At 43.8% G+C, this 14,984-nt stretch overlaps 1 pseudogene; it reads left to right on the forward strand.

Moving 5' to 3' along the window:
• Window positions 1-6,356: 6,356 nt before the first annotated feature.
• On the forward strand, window positions 6,357-8,924 carry LOC147087474 (putative G protein-coupled receptor 139; annotated as a pseudogene).
• The last annotated feature ends 6,060 nt before the right edge of the window (window positions 8,925-14,984 follow it).

Raw genomic sequence — 14,984 nt, forward strand, 5'->3', positions numbered from 1 at the left:
TCGATGACGTGGCCACAATACGAGATCTGTTTCTGGAAAAACTCGCACTTGTGGCGATTAGCTCGTAGCCCATACTCCTTTAATCTGGTGAGCACCTTCTGCAAGTTGGCGAGGGGATCACTGTCATTTTCGCCCGTGACCAGGATGTCGTCCAAATTACACTGGGTCCCTGGAATCCCTTGCAGGACTTGATCCATTGCCCTTTGCCAGATAGCCGGAGCCGAGGCTACCCCGAACACCAGCCGGTTGCATTGATAGAGACCTTTATGAGTGTTAATCGTAAGGTATTTTTTCGAAGCTTTTTCTACATCCATTTGCAAGTACGCCTGGGCTAAATCAATTTTGGTGAAGCGTTTACCTCCAGACAGCGAGGGGAAAATATCCTCAATTCGTTGAAGCGGATATTGTACCATGTGAAGGACTGGTTTCACTGTCACATTAAAAACCCCACAGATGCTGACCTTCTTTGGTTCCCCAGGCGTATTACTCAACGACCTCTTCATTACAGGAACGATGGGTATAGCCCATTCGCTCCAGTCCACATTGGACAGTACTCCTGAACGTTCCAACCCTTCCAGCTCTGCTTCGACAGCTGGTCTGATCGCATAAGGCACTGGTCTGGCATTAAGAAACTTTGGCCTTGCATTTTCGTCTGTTTTAATCGTTGCTGTTATGCCTTTTAGTGTTCCGAGTCCCTCCTGGAACACTTCTTTTGCGTCAGTTAGCATTTTTGACAGTCGTCCAGGTGTGACATCATCATCCTTTTTGGCCGCAACCTTCAGTGCCTGTATGGAATGCCAATCTAATTATACCTTCCGGATTCATTCACGTCCCAGCAGTGGTGGTCCTCCATCTGGCAATACATATATATCCATTTTAGGTATTTCCTGGCATTTATATATCTCTTTCACCCTTATTTTTCCTTTGGGGTAGACTTTTTGACCCGTGTACGTCTTCAAGACAATCTCTGTAGCTTTCAAGGGTATATGTGAAAATAGCTGCTTGTAGTCCCTTTGGTTTATGACTGTTAGGGCTGATCCTGTGTCCAATTCCATTTTCACTTGGACTCCGTCTATCTTGAGTGTAACCCAGATAGTCTGGTGATCCTCCATTTTGGTTACCTTACGTAGTTTCAGAGAACCCAGCTCCTTGCTTCCGGAGTCTGTGTCACTTTTCTGTTCGTCTGCACTGTCCATCAACTGGTGTACCTTTTTGTACTTCTCCTGTGAAGATTGCTGACTGTAGGTTTTCTTCCCAGACCTGCAGACTCTTGCTATGTGTCCTGCTTTTCCACACTGTCTGCACACTTGGTCCTTGAACCAACAATCCTTCTGGTCATGTGTTGTTCTGCCGCAGCGATAGCACTTCGCTGTTCCATAGGACATTTCATTGGTGCCATATTCTTGCGGTCTTCGTTGTATCACTGCAGCGCCCATTGTGGCTGGTTCCTGTGATACTGCCTTACTGAAAGCCTTGTCCAGCGTAAGGTCCTTTTCTGATAGAAGCCGTTTCTGGGTTCCTTCATTTTGTAGCACACACACAAACTTGTCCTTTAACATATCTGCCAATCTCACTCCAAACTGGCAGTGTTTCGATAGCTTGCGCAGTTCTGTTAGGTACTCAGCATTGCTTTCATCGTTGTGTTGGTTCCTTTTATGGAACTTAAATCGTTCTGCTATCAGCAGCGATGTGGGGTTTAAGTAGTCCTGTAGGATTTATACTATGCTTTCGAAATTCTTGTTCACCGGCTTCTCTGGGGTAATTAGATTTCGCAGTAAACCATAAGTTTTTGCACCCATGGAATTTAACAAAACCAGTGCTGTACTAGCATCTGGCACTTCATTCACCCTGCAGCACACCTCAATACGTTCCACATATGTCGCCAAATCTTCCACTTCATTGTCGAACGTAGAGATACTGCCACTCTTCGGCATCCCTGGATGTGATTTAACTGTTAAAAATGGCATCTCCCGCGCTTCCCCTTTATCTCCGCTGGCACAAAATGGCGTCTCCCACGCTTTCCTTCCTTCCCGCGCTCGCCCTTCTTCTCCGCTGCTGCTTCTAAAAATTGCGTCTCCCGCGCTCTTCCTTCTTCTCCCCCGTCACTGTTCATCCCTTGTGCCCTGGCTGTGCTATACCCTCTTTCTGTCCAGTTTTTTTTTTCTTTCGATGCCGCTCGGTTTTCAACCCCCAGCTGCGCCCTGTGCGCTTCACACTCTGTCTTACCCCGTCGACGCTGCTCGGCTTTCGCTCCGCCGTCGGTCGGCTCCAGCCGCCGCTGTTCGGGAAGGGTCTGCGCTGGACCTGTCATCAGTCTCTTGCTGATCGTCGCGGCTGGGGAACCAAGCCCGGCTCTCCACAGCCTCCCCTGCGATGTTCACTCTCTGCCGGACGACTGGGCGGTTGCTCGTGGTCGACGCCCGTGTTCCTGGCCTCGACTTTCTTACACCACCCTCCCAGAGCGAATCCTCGAAGGGAGAAGCAGAGTTGCAGGTAGATTCGAATCGACACTTGTCGCCACTGTTAGATCCGTGAGTCTGCAAGTATGATTTTTTCAATAACCACACGGATGCTGTCACTTAGCAATAAACAGGTCTTTACTGGAGGAGGGTAGTCTCAAGACTGGGGGTACAGAGGCATGCGCAAGGCTTATATACAGGCGTGGTCACTGCCGGTACTACAGTATACAGGAGCTGTAAAAGTAGTTCTGTCTTAAAGGTACATACACTACAGCATTGAATGGCGGAGCAGGCTCGAGGGGCCGAATGGCCAACTCCTGCTCCTATCTTCTATGTTTCTATCACTAGAGTATCGGATTCTCTACCACACGTGGGAAAATTTGGAATTCTGTTAGCTTTTTTATGACCTATTCAACCTGAGGTAGAGCCGAAACCACCAGTGAACCGATGCCCCCACATCAAGGTGCTCCTGCACAGCACTGAAGCAGCTTTCGTTCAGAATATTATTCTGCTGTTATTGTTTTAACTGAAATATACCTCAGATCTTCTGACCTCCAATTCTGTCTGTCCATTTTCGGCCATTCGCTCGCAGAATCCATACCCTTTTTCAGCTTCCTGTGGTCTTCTAAAGAATTAATGTTACCTCCTATTTTGGCATCATTTGCAATTTTCAACCCTATTCCTCTACGATTTTATCCAAATCATTGATATACTTCATGAACAAAGTGACGCCAGAACTGATACCTGTGGTGTACCTCGACCCATCTCCAACCACTAAACAAAACTATACTTCACTCATAATCTCTTTTGCTCCATTCTAAACAATTTTAAAGCCACTTTGCTGTCCTTCCCGAATTCCATATCCCTTAAGCTGCTCTTGTAATCACCAGTGTGGTACTTGTTAAAGTTTTTCCTGAAGTGTGTCTAAACTACATCCATTGCAGTTTCCACATTTATGTCTCGTGTATTGTGACAGAATTATATGAGGTTTGTCAAGCAATATTATTCATTTTGAAATGTGCGCTGTTGCTCATGAAGTGGAAAACTTATGAACACATTGCCCTGACTGACAACAACTTGCATTAGGAGGCCGCCTTCACTGTCATACATTTCTAAGGTGTTTCACAGAGGCATGAGAGAAAACAGGCACAAAGGTTATAAGGAAATATTAAGAGAAGTGACCACACGCTTAATCGGAATGGGGTTCAATGAGCGTATAAAAGGAAATGTTGATGGGTGTCGGAAATGGAGATTCGGGATGAATTTATATAGCGCTTTGCAAGTAGACAAAATTATCCCAGGGCATTTTACCGAGGTATAAGCGGACAGAAATGACCCCAGTCAAAAAGGAGCTAGTGGGAGGAGAGCCCATCAGCTCAGTCATAATGATGGGGTGTTTCAACAGCCTAAAGGAGGCGAGTGGTAGATGGTGGAGGAAATTCAGTGACGAGTTCTGGAACATTGGAGCACGATGGCTAAAGGCCCGGCTCCAATTCAGTGGGAAAGAGCGAGGGCGGATGAACAAGCAGCCATAAAAAATAGAACATAGATTTTGGGAAGGAGATAGACGTGCTGTAGAAGGTTACAGATAGAGGAATGAGATTACACTTCAAAATTATTTCCTTGGCTGTCAAGCGCTTTGGGACGTCCTGAGCTCGTGAAAGGCGCTATAAAATGTAAGACTTTCTTCCTTTTAGGGATGGGTGAGGCCAGGATGAATAAAAAATACACAGGAGCTTTTATGGAACTTACATCCAATTGGGATCAGCAACGAGATGGGAGATTGGTAAGATGGACTTAGTGGGAGATAGGATGTGGGCAACAGATATTTGGATAAACTGCAGTTTATGGACGGCAGTAGACGTGGGGCCGGCCAGGTGCCCTTTCGGATAGTACAGTCTGGATGTGACAAATGCATGGATGAGCATTTCAGTACATGATGTGCAGAGGGAAGGGTGGAGGCAGGTGCTGTGTGTGATGCAGAAGTAGCCGGCCTTTGGGATGGAGGGGATAAAGTGCGAAAATAATAAATTAGTGTAAAATAGAGTCCGAGGGTCAGCTTGAGACAACAGCCAGGGTGGGGATTGCAATTGGTTGCAAGGATGCAATTTGTGGCGGCGCCAAGGGTGATGGCTTCAGTCATGCCAATGATTTTATTTGGAGGAAACTGTGACTCATCCAAAGTGGGATGATTGAAAAGTAGCCTGGCAACACAGAGGGAAGTGTGGGTCGTCGAGAGATAGGGTGGAGAGATGAAGCTGTTGCCAGTAACGTACATCTAAACAGCTAGATCTATATCTGCAGATTATTTCAACAAATGGGAAACATGTAGTTGAGGGAGGCCAAGATAGATTCTTATCAGTCACGGTCTGTTTGGGAAGGAAAGACATTACTTGAGATTATCTGGTTAAGAGCTGATAGGTAAGGCTTGAAACAAGCAGCTTAGTTCGTATCAAGAGGCTCGTGTCAGATGAATAAAGAGGTCACAGATTGGAGAGGAGTTCGGAGAGTCTTGGATGTGATGAATGCATGACTCATCATCTCAGTTCCAAATGGGCTGAGGCAGGGGACAGGCCGGTGAAGTTATGGAGGTGGAAATAGGCGTATTTTGTGAAGGACAGGATATGAGGTCAGAAGATGAATTAGGATGAGAGCTTACAAAACATCATATTCAGCCTATTAAAACAGCCAGTGATGGGGATGAAACATTTAATAAGGGTAAGGAGATTGTGGCTGATCCAAAAGTGACGGCTTCGGTATTCCTAATGTACAATTGGCGCAAATGTCACATCATGTGAAACAGTCAGTTGCACATGGCGTCCGACAACACAGATTCAGTGGAAGGCGGGGGTAGATAGAGGAGAGCTGGAGCTGGGTGATGTTGGTCGAAATGTGGAAGCTGACCCCAGATCTGTAGATGATGTCACAAAGGGCAGCATTTAGATGAGAAAAAGGAGGGAGAATTTTTTCGAACTTTGCCGTACTCCAGCGGCAATGGTACTGCAGTAGGAAGGGAAGCCAATGCTGGGGCCATTCTGAATATGATCGAATCGGTAAGACTGGAATCAAGATAGTGCGGTTCCACAGAAAGAGGCCAGTGTCAGAGCTATGGAGAGATCACGGGTGTGTTGCTGCAGGTTTGAAGGAGATCGTGGAGATGGCGAGGGTTGAAGCCATGGAGGTGTTTAATGCAAGGATAAGAATTTTACTGTTAAGGCGTTGGGGGAGAGAGAGACATTCAGGCTCAGTGAGGGCGAGAGTGATGGGCGAGCTGGACTCGGGGAGGGCTGGACATGGACAGCAGATTTTGGGATCAGTTGACATTGATGGAAGGTGGAAGTTGGGTGGTCGGCCAGGAGTGAACTTAATGGAGTTAGGAGCCGGCACAGTTCTCATTTTAATGGAGCCGTTAACCAATATAAAATGAACAGGTAAATATCTGCAGTAAAATAACGGAGAGAGAAATGTTAATGGGGCACTTTCAGTGTCCGCCCCCTAATATCACCCACAATAATTTCTGGACTCGTTACTGAAACATGGCCTTCAACTGTCACTGTGTCAGAGACTGAAGGTCCATGTTTTATCTGGGAATCTGCAGGGACAGAGTGAAAAGGATGTGCCTGAGTCCCTGGAATCAGTGTACACTGCGGAGAAATAAATAACATTTAATAATGAATTGGCAGGAGTGAACATGATCAGTACAATTACATGAAAACTGTAAATGAAGCTGCTCATTATTGTTGGATCTATCCTGTATGACACTTATTCTCCAGAGAGATCTGGTTAACATAATGTCCTGTTCATTCAAATGTTTGAGTTTTATCCACCACTTTAATGTTCACCAGTGTCAAAGGTCCTGATGTAATGTGTTTGTTCAAGTAACTATAACTAATAACAATGATCAGGTGTATAACCATGTCAATGGAGACTTATCGACTTTATATATCAGGGCCCATTGGAATGGATCAGCTCAGAGTGCCTGCCGGAGCTGTGCGTTCCACTCCTACAGAAGTCGCTGCTTCACACAGATATGGGAAAACCAGTAATCGTTCAGATAGAAGTCATTTATTATCCTTTACTTGCAGCCGTTGGAGGTTCTGGTTATCTTTCCTGTGAATGATGTAAATCGGTGTTGACTGTGCTGCTCTACTTGTATTTTTTCCCCCTGCATGTTTTACACAGCCGCCTGTTCTGTGCCAGTAGTTGAATGATGTAAAGTTCTCAGTCTCTGTTATTTCTGTCGTGTAGTAGCTGCAATATATCTGTAATGATCTTAGCTTCTCCAATCCCTGCTCTCTTACTGAATTATTCTTGCACTGATTGCACTGGAATCAGGAGTTTGGGCTAAAAGCTGGTGCCAGATCATCAGGTGCTGGGAATAGTTTGATGTTGTGGAACTAATCTGGCCTGGAATATTTTTCATAAATGTGTTTCCAGTGATTGAAAATGACACAGCTCGCAGTCTCAGTGTTACAAGGAGGCTGTGCAATGTCCTCCCGCCCCAATAACATGGTTCAGTTTAACTGGGATTTCAATGAATGTATTGCTTTTCCCTGCTATGTAATATCATTTCACTGTGTGTGTATCTGACGACGCGTCAGAGGTCTGGTGACTGACCTGAGCTTGCTGCTGACTCTATCACATCTCCTTCTCTGCTTCAGTTTTGGTGGATTCAGTGAATGTCACTGGACTCCATTGTAAAATGAAATGTTTTGATGTTATGTTGCATCAGTTTGCACTGTATCTATCGGAATGGTGATTATAATTAGCAGCGGTAATATTGGCGTTATGTTAATTGAACAATTGCGCCATCTAATGTTTGCGTTATCATTACAGGGGAAGGGAATTCAATTATTGTCAGGTCTGTCTGGAAGACACATTCGATTCTGTTTATTGCGTGCACTGCGGATCAATTAGGTGAAAAGGTGGAGACTTGTATGATCAGTAGATACATTAAACTATTCCACTGAGGTTTCAGCATTGTTCAAACTGACTCTGAGAACAGGATCGCTTCAAGGGAGTTAATGAACAGAGTCGAGCCGCAGGATGTTAGGGTGGAAGCGGATTGGAAAGGGGGCATTATGAAAGAAAGTAGAGAGAGTGCGGCGAAGTAAAGTGAGGTGCGAAAGAGAGAGACAGAGAAGGAAAGCGAGAGGGAGGGGAGAAGGAACGTGAGAAGAGCGAGGCAGCGGTGTGAATCATTCATCGGACTGAACTGCTGAAACTTCTAGTACTATTATGGTGAGGAACTGTGATTTGAAGGTGGTGTTAGAATGCTGTCAGATAGTGAGAGTCTGATTTTACACGGGTGTTTTTATCGCTTTTAGATCTCCGTTCTGTTTTGATGAATGCCTATTTTACTTGTTTAGTGAATGAATAAAGCAAGATAATTGAAAGGTATTTAAAGACGAGAACCAGTCATTTCTTCCTCTGCGCTGCACAGATCCACAAATCAGTTTCCTCCATTCGATGCTGCAACAAAGCTGGAAATTCCAGCCCAGATCCTGTCAAACTGCTGCTTTGGCTCCAGGTCTGATCAGTAATTTATCTCTCTCTGACAGTTAACTTGGTGGAGAATGTGATCCTGTCCCGAGGAAAGTGCAGTCTCTCCAAATGCATCACTCTCTACCTGGTGGGAATGGCAGCAGCCGATCTCCTGGTCGTCATCAGTGATCCCATATTTAACTGGATTGCTCCGATATATTTCCCATATTCATTCCTGAACATTACTCCCGAGTGTAGATTTATTGCCGTCTTGAGCTTTGCAACCACGATGATTTCTCTCTGGCTCACAGTCACGTTCACCTTTGATCGATTTGTGGCCATTTGTTGTGAGAATCTGAAAACAAAATATTGCACCGAGGAAACGGCGGCTGTGGTTATCGGGACAGTGAGTGTGCTGGGCTGTTTAGAGTCTGTCCCCTGGTACTTTACAGATGTACCTTACTTCAGAATAGATAATGTTCCTTGGTATTGTATCACTAAACCGAGTTTCGTTACTTCCCCCGCATGGGGATCATTTGAGTTGTTTCACATAATTTTATCCCTTGTGTGCCGTTCTTTCTGATTTTGCTGCTCAATGCTCTGACGGTCAGCCGTATTTTAGCGGCCAGCAGAGCCCGCAGGGGACTCCGTGGCCGCAGCGATGGAGAGAATCCCAAGGACCCAGAGATGGAGAATCGAAAGAAATCCATCGTTTTACTCTTCAGCATTACCGGCAGTTTTATATTGTTATGGATGGGCCTGGATTTCTATAACATTTATGCGCGAATTGTAGATATTCGATTTTATTACTCCGCCAGTGCCCCTCTTTATATCACAGAACACACAGCAACAATGCTTCAGCTTCTCAGTTCCTGCACCAACACGTGTATTTATGTCCTGACCCAGACTAAATTCAGAGAGGAGCTGAAGAATGCGGTGAAATACCCACTCAATCTAATTGTTAAATTAATTAAACCATAGAAAGATCTGAAGTGTTTCAAGCACTTGAACTAAATCCCATTTCATACTCCATTCTGTATCTCTCCGTTGGGTGGAATGTACATTTGATATTAGCAGCCCGGAGCCCTGAAATGATCTTAAATCTGACTCTGTTATAGCTTAATGGTAATCTGACCAATGGAGGCGGGACTCGCTCTGCAGACGACACGTTAATTGTTGCTCAAAATGGCGGCACTAAAGTTTACAGCTGCACCGACAGCAAAAAGGGCAAACCCGCCAATCACAGTCGCCGCTGTGTGCCTGATCAGACCGGGAGCATTCCACATAAATGGAGAGAAAGAAGGGCATGTCTCGATGGAGAGATAGATACTCCACAGATAGAGAAAGGCAACGACAAGAAGAGAGAATTAAATAGAGAGGTGAACATACATGCAGAGGCAGGTGGGAAGTGGGCATGAGAGGTTGTGAGAGCCCAAAACAGAGAAAAATCTAAGAACTGAAGAAAGAGAGACAGAAAGTAAAGGTAGATAAAGATCAATTGAAAGTGATTGCAGAGAGCAGATTGTAAGAAATAACAAATTAAACAAAGCAAAAACAGCAAGATCCCAAAAGACATACGTGAAGAAGCAACGAGTAATTGATGTAAATGTTCAAATGGATAGAGAGAAACAGAGAGGAATCGAAATATACAGAAAGAGAGCAACAGGGAGAAATTAATGAGGTAGAAAGAGGCAGAGAGAGAAACCAGCAAAAGATGAGGTGGAGAAAAATTGAAAGAGAAAAAAAATAGGAACAATTACCCGGAGGAAAACCATGAACAAGAAATAAACTTATGTATATATATAGAAAAACAGAAAAGGTATAAAACAGATTAAGAGAAGGAGAGGGAGCTTGTGAGCAAGAGAAAGTTGAGATAAATTGTGAGACAACTGGAGAAATAAACTGAGCGATGCAGAGGGCAACTTAAAGAGGAATAATACAGACACCCAGGGGAAATTAAAGCGAGATTTGTTAAACAAATATTTAGTTTCTACCTTCACTGTTGAAGATACAAAGAACACACCGGAATTGTGGGGAACCAAGGGTCTAATGAGAGTGTGGATATTAAAGTAATTTATATTAGTAAAGAATAAGTACTAGAGAAATTAATGGGACTAAAATCCGACAAATCCCCTGGCCCTGATGGCCTTCATCCTAGGGTTTTAGAAGAGTTAGCTGCAGAGATATTGGATGCACTGGTTTTGATCTTCCAGAAACCCGTACATTCTACAAAAGGTCCCCTTGGATTGGAAGGTAGCAAATGTAACCAAACTGTAAAAAGAAAGGACGGGAGAGAAAACTGGGATCTATAGGCCAGTTAGCCTGACATCAATAGTGGGGGAATGATATAATCTATTGTTTAGGACGTGGTAACAGGGCACTTAGAAAATTACAATGTAATTAGTCAGAGACAACTCGGTATTATGAAAGGGAAATCGTGTTTGAAAAACCTATTGGAGTTTTCAGTGTATAATTAGTAGGGAAGATAAGGGGGAACCAGTGTGAGTAGGCTGTCAGCATTTATTGCATGGGGCTTGCATGAGTAAGGAAGTATTGCTGCAATTATGTTGGGTTTTTGTGAGACCACACCAGGAGTACTGTGTACAGTTTTAGCCTCCTTACATAAGGATGTTTAGACTTCCCTTATAAGGGGTGCAAGAAAGGTTCACTAAATTGATTCCTGGGATGTCCTATGATGAGAGATTGAGTAGAATGGCCTTATATTCTCTGCAGTTATTAAGTAACGAGAGATGATCTCTTTGAAATGTATAACATTATTTGATGGCTTAATACGGGGGATGCTGACAGGCTATTTCCCCTGGCTAGATAGTCTAGGACTCGGGGTCACAGTTTTAGAATAAGGGGGCGGCCATTTAGGAATGAGATGAGGAGAAAGTTCTACACTGAGAGGCTGGTGAATCTTTGGAATTCTCCCCCCGAGATTGTGGATGCTCAGTTGTTGAATATATTCAAGACAGAGGTCGGTAGATTTTTGGATATTAAGGGAATCAAGGGATATATGGAACGGGAGGAAAGTAGATTTGAGGTCGAAGTTCAGCCATGATCTTATTGATTGGTGGAGCAGGTTCAAGGGGCCGTATGGACTACTCCTACTCCTAGGTCTTATGCTCTTATCTTATTATAGACAAAAGAAGGCAATCAAGCAGAGGTGGAGACACAGATAGAAAAAGCACAGGAGAGCCACAGTACCAAAATAGACAAAGTGTGACCAAAAAGAAAGAGGCGGCTTCCTTCTAGATAACAAATATACAATTTAATTAATGAAAAAATGAATGTGTAAAGTGTTTTTTATGTTCATATATGTCAAAACACTTTACACAATGAATTACTTCTGAAGAGTGGTGCCGGTTATGTAGCCAAATGGTTTATTGCATATAACGAATTGATATGTGTCTGAACAGATGCAAATAGTGTCTTTATATTGACTTACTATTTTTGCATTATAGTGTAAAGTTTTTTTATTGGTAGAAAGGAAAATGTTCGAGTAACTTGCAATAATATGTAAACCAGTTACATAGTCAGAGAACAAATAATTAAAGACCATTATAAATTCACATAAAAACAAAAGATAAAGAAGAAGAGAGCAATGGGGACATTGAAATAGAACAGAGAGAGAGAAATGGCGACAAGGAGAGACTGAAGAGAAAAAGAAAGGCACAGGTGTTAAACGGAGAAACAAAACAGAGAGAGAATAAGGCGCAGAGAGATGTTGAAAACGAGTTACATAAGAGAGAGAGATAAAAGGCATAAACGGGGAAGTTGAGAGACAGACCAGAGAGACAGTAAGGAACAGAGAGATGGAGAAATGGTGTTCCAGAAAAGAGAGATGTGGAAACTGAGCTGCAGAAGAGAGAGAGGGAGTGAAAGGCACAAGGGGAGAATTGGGGTGACAGAACACACAAGGGCACAAAACATAGAGACCAGATGAGAAAAAAGAGAAATGGGAGATAAAGATACAGAGATTAGATGGAGAGCTGGAAGACAGACTGGAACAAACGCAAGAGATGGAGATAAGGAGATAGAAGAGAGAGAGAAGGAAATATATAATATAAGGCAGAGAGATCAAAATATGTGAGATAGAAAGAGAGACAAAACTATTAAAACATAGAAGTAGATTCATAGAGTCATAGAGTTATTCAGCACAGAAAAAGGCCCTTCGGCCCATCGTGCCCTCGCCAGCCATAAAACCTGTCTATTCTCATCCGATTTTACAGCGCGTAGTCTTGTAAGCTATTGCATTTCAAGCGTTCATCTCAATGATTCTTGATTATTGTGAGGGTTCCTGCCTCTACCACCCTTTCAGGCAGTGAGTTCCAGCTACCAACCACCCTCTGGATCAAAAAGTCTTTCCTCAAATCCCCTCTAAACCTCCTGCCCCTTATTTTGAAATTATGCCCCTGGTTATTGACCCATCTACTAAGCGGACAAGTTCCTTTCGATCTAACATATCCATGCCCCTCTTAATTTTGGATACCTCAATCAGGTCCCCCCTCAGCCTTCTCTGCTCTAAGGATAACAACCCCAGTCTGTCCAGTCTCTCTTCATAGCTGAAGCAATCCAGCCCAGGTAACATCCTGGTGAATCTCCTCTGCACGCTCTCGAATGCAATCACTTTCCTCCTGTAGTGTGGCCACCAGAACTGCACACAATATTGCAGCTGTGGCCTTACTAGCATTTTGTACTGCTCAATCATAACCTACCATCTCTTATATTCTATGCCTCGGCGAATGAAGGCAAATAACCCATATGCCTTTTTAACAAAATTATCTACCTGTCCTGCTGCATTTACGGATCTATGTACATGCACACCAAGGTCCTTCTGATCCTCTGTCCTCCCTAGGGTCAAACCATTAATTGTGTACTCCCTTGCCTTGTCAGTCCTCCAAAAAATCATCACCTCACACTTTTTAGGGTTAAATTCCATTTGCCACTGTTCTGCCTATCTAACGATCCCTTCCATATCGCCCTGTAGCCTGAGGCTTCCTTCCTCGCTATTTACCAATCATCTGCGAACTTACTGATCATACTTCCTACATTCATATCTAAATCATTAATGTACACTACAAAGAGCAAAAGACCCAGCACCGCTGCCTGTGGTAGACCACTGGGCACAGGCTTCCAGTCACAAAAACAACCTTCCACCATCACAATCTGCCTCCTGCTACTACGTCAATTTTGGATCCAAGATGCCAAATTGCCATCGATCCCATGGGCTCTCACCTTCTTGACCAGTCTCCCATGTGGGACTTCGTCAAAAGCCTTACTGAAGTCCATGTAGGCTACATCAACTGCACTAACCACATCCACACACCTAGTCATCCCCTCAAAAAGTTCAATCAAATTGCTCAGACATGATCTCCCCCTGACAAAGCCATGCTGCCTATCCCTGATTAATCCCTGCCTCTCCAAGTGGAGACCAATTCTGTCCCTCAGAATGTTTTCCAATAATTTCCCTGCCACTGATGTTAGGCTCACTGTCCTATAATTCCCTGGTTTATCCCGGCTACCCTTCTTGCACAATGGTTATACTTTAGCAATAGAGAATGATATAGAGAAAACAGAAGGAAACAGAATAAGAGACAAACAGGATGGTAAAGAAAGATGATATGAAAGGTCACACGGAAAGGACGAGTAAAGAGGAACAGATACACACAGAGTCTCGGAGAAAATCAAAGACAGAAGGAAAGAGAGGAAGAGGTGTAGATGAAGTGAAAATGTAAAAAATTACCCAGAGAGAGAGAGAGGAGAGAACGACCCAGAGTGAGAGTGAGAGATAAAGAAAGCGGAGACAAAGAAGGCAGAGACAGAGGAGACATTTAAGATAATTTACAAAAGAACCAATGTTGAGACGAGATGAATTCTTTTATTCAGTGAGGTGCTTTGATCTGGAATGCACAGCCTGAAAGGATGGTGGAAGCAGATTCTATAGTAACATTCAAAAGGGAATTGGATACATTATCTAAGGAGAGAACATTGCACGACTATGGGGAAATTAGCAGCGGAGATAACGAATTGGAGAGAACTTTCAAAGGGCCGGCACAGGCATGATGGGCCGAATGGCCTTATTCTATCCTTTAAGATTCTATGAAGACATGCAACAACAGAGAGATACAGAGTGAGACAGATTGAAAGAGAAAGCAAAGGGTGACTTAAAAATAGAAATATAGCAGTGATCGACAAAAATTAAAGGAGATATAAAAGTAATGAGACAAAAAAACTCAGATTAAGGGATATACACCAGAGAAAGGGACAATGAAAGACAGACCGATACAAATTGAGACAGGGTGGTAGAGACATGAATGCGACTAACACAAATAAAGCAATAGATAATACTTATCAACCTCTCATTGTATTCAGCATGGAGTGTGGGAGTGCAGACTAGAAGAACAGCCGCAGATGAAGCAGGCAGGCCTGTTACATAGAAACATAGAAACATAGAAGATAGGAGCAGGAGTAGGCCAATCGGCCCTTCGAGCCTGCTCCGCCATTCAATGAGATCATGGCTGATCATCCAAATTCAGTACCCTGTCCCTGCCTTCTCCCCATATCCATTGATCCCTTTAGCCTTAAGAAATATATCCAACTCCTTTTTGAAAATATTTAATGAACTGGCCTCCACCGCCCTCTGTGGCGGAGAATTCCACAGTTTCACCACTCTCTGGGTGAAGATATTCCTCCGCATTTCAGTCCTAAATGGCTTACCCCTTATCCTTAGACTATGACCCCTGGTTCTGGACTCCCCGGCCATCTTAAATATCCTTCCTGCATCTAGTCTGTCCAGGCCTGACAGAATTTTATAGGTTTCGATGAGATCCCCTCTCAATCTTCTAAACTCCGGTGAGTATAAGCCCAATCGACACAATTTCTCCTCATACGTCATTCCTGCCATCACAGGTATCAGCCTGGTGAATCTTCGCTGTACTCCTTCCATGGCAAGAACGTCCTTCCTCAGGTAAGGCGACCAAAACTGCACACAATACTCAAGGTGTGGTCTCACCAAGGCCCTGTACAGCTGTAGCA

The sequence above is a fragment of the Somniosus microcephalus genome, unplaced genomic scaffold (genome assembly GCF_052327205.1).
Source record: "Somniosus microcephalus isolate GS21.2 unplaced genomic scaffold, FLI_Smic_1.0 unresolved_chr5, whole genome shotgun sequence".
Lineage (NCBI taxonomy): Eukaryota > Metazoa > Chordata > Chondrichthyes > Squaliformes > Somniosidae > Somniosus > Somniosus microcephalus.